Source organism: Amblyomma americanum, chromosome 2, assembly GCF_052857255.1.
Source record: "Amblyomma americanum isolate KBUSLIRL-KWMA chromosome 2, ASM5285725v1, whole genome shotgun sequence".
Lineage (NCBI taxonomy): Eukaryota > Metazoa > Arthropoda > Arachnida > Ixodida > Ixodidae > Amblyomma > Amblyomma americanum.
Genome location: NC_135498.1, coordinates 120,554,169 through 120,559,209, shown reverse-complemented (window position 1 = coordinate 120,559,209; position 5,041 = coordinate 120,554,169). Strand labels below are relative to the sequence as shown.

Genomic DNA, 5,041 nt, shown 5'->3' with positions numbered 1-5,041 from the left:
GCAAACATCACGGAACCTTGCCTGTTCCTCCGACCGAATTCGTTGTGTCGGTGTGGCATGTGAAAGCACCGACCGGAAATCGCACTGCGGCCTCACCGACTACACCGGATATTTTCCGTCCAGTCGCAGCATGTGAAACGGGCCTCATCCGTATCCTTATCTGGTTGTGTGAAGTTCGCGCGCACAGAAAGCTGCACGTGTAGCCGGTGCGACCGATTATGTGTGTTCCCTCGTGCTGCCAGCGAGGATACTGCCCTGTCTCTACAAACAATGCCGGAAAATGACATCGGCGACGCACCTGTTCGCAATGCTGGGCCCGATAAAAGTTGAACGCGAACGAGCATAAACTGCGCAGCTTGAGAGCCGCCGCCAGTGCTTGCACTCTGCCAAGTGTTGAAATGCACTTTGGGAGCGGCACGTTTCAGGTGAGTTGTGATGTAGAAATGCATTACGGCCTTTATTTTACACTGCCAGGAAAAAAAGTGCGCAGCTTTTGCTTTCGTTACTCGTTCATAGCTGCAGGGTTTAAAATGCATGTGCACGAATCTTATTCCGTAATGGCGGCGTCGCGCCGCCGTTACCGGCGCCGCTTATCTCCTTTCTCATAAACAACGTCCCCGCCATTGCTTCGTGCTGCTGACTCGTTCACCGGCACCGCTTGCCGTCGGAGAACCGCTCCGCCCTCAGCGTGCGACGACTCGTTCTTGCCATGCCGGTAGCCGTCGGCCGTTTGCGCCGCTAGGTCTGTTTGGCGTTGCATAATGTGCTACGCGGAGTCTGCCATTCGTATGGTGCGAGGAATGGAAGTAGTCTGTGCCAGAGAGCTTTCCAGTGTTATGTGTGCGAGCTGTCTGGCATTTTCAGTTATCTGCGACTGCGTTGCGGCTGTTACATGGAAATTTCCACGTTTCTTTTTATTTAAGGCTTTGCCAACGTACTTGTATATGTCTGAATACCTTCTGTTACAGTGTAATTTTCATGAGATTCTAATTTTCTGTGCAGGTGCCCGGACAATAATTTAGATGAAAAAGTCAAATTTCAAGGTTGCACAATTCCTGACTTGGAGTATCCATGGTGTGTTTTGAGGCCGTATCCGCCGATTATTCCAAGTGATGATGTTTGTCCGCTGCTCAGTAATTTTAGAAGGGGAAGGCCAAGGATCCCGGACGCCATGATGTGTTAGTCCTGGGAGGAGCTGAACTCCCGGAAGGAATAGCGGCAGTCTTGAAGGAAGGCCCAAAATTCAACGTACAAGCCAAACTCAAGCCACACGAATGGCTAGCCCTTAACCGACGACTGGCCAACAAAACAACGAAAGAAAACCAGGAAAGGTGCCTCTTGGACGGTGTTGACACCCTCACTAGGTCAGTCAGAGATCCAAACCCTCACATCCATCGAGCTGGTCCCACGGCGAAGGCCGTTTGGTTTCTTAGAGCAAATGACCTGCAGCTTGTGCAGGCTGACAAAGAAGGCGGTTTTGTTATAATACCGTCCGGTGTGTACAACAAAAAGGGTAATAGAAGCAGTCAAGAAGAACTTCAGGTCCTTGGAAGTGAAAAAGAAGCAAATGAAGAAAGGTGCAGTGTCATTTTGTGAGGAACTGCACCTGCATAAACTAGCTAGTGCCATCAGGAAGTGTGAAAAGAACTGCCTTTCGGTCTTTTTCTCGGCGAAAACTCACAAGCCGGAAATACCTTTCCGGACAATAGTAAGCGAAAAGGATACTTGGCAACGGCAAATCAGTAAATTTTTGCTCAAGGACCTAAAGACTCTGGAAATAGAAGACCCCTTTAGAACTAAGAACTCTGATAATGTGATAGCCTTCCTTCAGACTAATAGGAACATTAGGTCTGGTTTTTCCATTGATATAGATGTTCTCTACTTGGTTTCGCATCGACATCTCTTTTCTGCAGTGCGTGATTGCATTGATAGGAATGGAGCTACGGCCTTTCAAAACGCTTCTGGTTTGAAAGTGGACAACTTTATGTCTTTACTTCAGTTTTATCTGAAGGCCACTTTTATTGATTTCAATGACCAAACGTATCTACAAAAAAAGGGCATTTTCATTGACTCGTGTGTCGCCCCGGTACTTCGTAATATATATTTATCTGGAATTGACCGCTCCTTGAGTGAAGCACTTGACACGGATTGTATAGTCCCCGTTTTTGGATATGTAGTCGATTACCTGGTCATGTTGGCAGATAGCGATTTTAGTTTTGACGAAGCAGCAGCTGATGTTTTAGGTACGTTTGGTCGAAACAGCATGGGCCTCACCTTCACTCACGAACTGCCTAGCAGTAATAACCAATTACAGTTTTTAGACCTCACCCTAACCTTTCACCCTTCACATGTTTGCTGGCGATACTGTCCACGCGCCAAGAAAGATTTGTTGCCATTTCATTCAAATCATTCTAAGACCGTTAAGAGGGCTATCGCTTCCCAGTGCCTTGCGTCCGCACTAAAGAAGTCCTGCCACCATGCCATGCACGCCAGCTTTGCATCTCAGGTGTCCAGGTTGCAGAATGCAGGCTTCCCGGCTCCCTTGGTTCTCTCCGTGACGCAGACCTTGCTGAAAAAGCTGAAGGGCGCAATGAAAACAACAGACCTCAAGAAAAAAGTCTGGAAAGGCCGGAAGTTGTACCCTACGTACACCACACCTCTCATAATCTCAAGAAGGTGGCCAATAAGTACGGCGTCAACGTGGTATTTTCAGCGCCGCGAAAACTAGCCGGAATGTGCTCACGTATTGGGAGAAAGGAAATGCAAGAGTGCGCCATCAGACACCGAAACACCGAACGCCACTTGTTGGCTGCAAGAAAGGAGTGGTGTACGAGTTCCCGCTTACATGCGGGAAGGTGTACGTTGGTCAGACCAGCCGGTGTCTTAATGAGCGCCTGCTTGAATACAAGAATTCATTGAATAAGAAAGGAGCCCATCTTCAAGACCACTGCCAAGCATGCTCGAAAGAGAAACGTATAGTCTGCAAGCCCCGACTGCATGAATGCAAAGTGCTACTGAAAAGCCGAAATAAGACCGAACGTGAGCTCGTGGAAGCCTTTTATATCAAGAAACGAGGTGACAATTGCATCAGTGATACCTCGGTTATTATCCGGCACAGTGAAATGATGTTTCCTGAGGCATATCTGTGAAAGGTAGATGTTTGTCAAATTGAGATTAAGAGCATGGATAAGGTCAGAGGCTATATATACGCACTTCCCTGAATAAACCCTGTTGAAAGTGTAGCGCTCGTCCTGTTCCCTTCCTCGTCCGTGTTGCCAGTTTGCGCTCTTATGTCTTTCACAAATACTTTTGTCTGGATGTTTTAAGGACATGGAGCGTTTGGAAAGGTCGTGCGACACATGTCAGCGGGTCGGAAAGGCGCGAGATAAGTGGAAAGCGCTGATGGTTTTGTCCATCCCCCCCGCTAGTGGCATCAACTGATTCTCATGAACTTGTAGATGATCCGCTTGGAAATTCTAGCATGACATTGTAGGGTACGGCAGATGGAACAGGATTGACCACTGCTGGTTTTATGCCTTCATGGAAACCATGGCCCTACACTATGTCCACCCAAGCAGGTGTGACTGCCTTTCCTTCTCAACCCCTTTCTCTCTTTAGCTAAATAAAAAATCAATGGAGTACAGTCAAAAGAAAAGAGGCAAGGGAATTCACAGAAAAGTTGAACGATAGACATATGTAAAGCAGAAATAACTGCTTAGAAAACAAACTTGAGGCACCAGTTTGACATCCGTTTGCCATGTTCTTTTTCTTTTTGTCTGTCACATCATGAGGTCAACAATTCTTTTTAAAAGGAAGGCGGTGTTTTCTAGTATTATGACATTCTGCTTTACAAATATGGCATGGGAGATTGACCTAGATTTGGCATGGAGAACTAGAGTAATCTTTTAGTGCTTTTGAAGTGTCCAAACAATTTTCTTGAAGCCCCTTGTGACAACTTGCACTGCCCTAAATTTGCAACTAGTACATGGCACCAAAGCTATCATTTGTAGAAACGGTGCAAGTTTAATTTTTTTTTACAGGAGAGAACATGTCGGTGATGCTGTCAAGAGTGGAAATGCATTTACGGGTGCGTACTGCGTGTTCGACAGGAGCTACAAACCAGGAGGCTGCAACTTTTGTTTCATATTCGAACTCCAATTTCTGGATGTTTATGTGACTGAGTAAAAGTGCATTGTCTGATGGTTTGTAAGTATGCACCAAGTTGCCTTTGCTGGTTCACATCAATAAATGTTTGCCGGAGCATGCAGTGTAATGTGCCTGACCTTTCTTGAATGCTCTTCTCATGTTCTGGGCATTCATAATGCAAAGCAAAAGGCAAGCTATTGTCTCTAGCACATATTACATGTGTGGGTGGCTAAAAAGTCAACTGATAAAATGCAATTTATTGAACAGCTTCACATTGCTACTCAAAATATAGTGGAAAGCCTAAAATGAATAACGCGGCATAAAAGTGAAAAATTGAAAACTGTGTTAACCCGCCGCGGTGGCTCAGTGGTTAGGGCGCTCGACTACTGATCCGGAGTTCCCGGGTTCGAACCCGACTGCGGCGGCTGCGTTTTTATGGAGGTATAATGCTAAGGCGCCCGTGTGCTGTGCGATGTCAGTGCACGTTAAAGATCCCCAGGTGGTCGAAATTATTCCGGAGCACTCCACTACGGCACCTATTCTTCCTTTCTCTCACTCCCTCCTTTATCCCTTCCCTTACGGCGCGGTTCAGGTGTCCAACAATATATGAGACAGATACTGCTCCATTTCCTTTCCCCCAAAACCAATTATATAAAGGGTGTTAAAGGTGAAGTGTGACTGCTACACCCATTATATTAGAGTATAAGTTACGTAAACCACCTTCCAATACATCGGGTAAAGAAGGGCGGAGTTGCGAGAAAAGTGCCTTGTATAATGAGGCTTTGCTACCTAAAGTTATCCTTTTTGAAGGGTGTTAGTTACAGACACTGTAATGCACCCATAAGTCTGAAACTTGCTTTACAGTGCGGTAATGCGTCCTCGCTCCGAAGCTGCT

At 46.4% G+C, this 5,041-nt stretch overlaps 1 long non-coding RNA gene across 1 annotated transcript; it reads left to right on the top strand.

Moving 5' to 3' along the window:
- The first annotated feature begins 320 nt into the window (after window positions 1-320).
- LOC144119030 (uncharacterized) lies at window positions 321-4,255 on the top strand. Its single transcript, XR_013312237.1, has 3 exons — window positions 321-425; window positions 1,003-1,364; window positions 4,041-4,255. It is a non-coding gene; the product is annotated as an uncharacterized LOC144119030 (long non-coding RNA).
- Window positions 4,256-5,041: the final 786 nt, after the last annotated feature.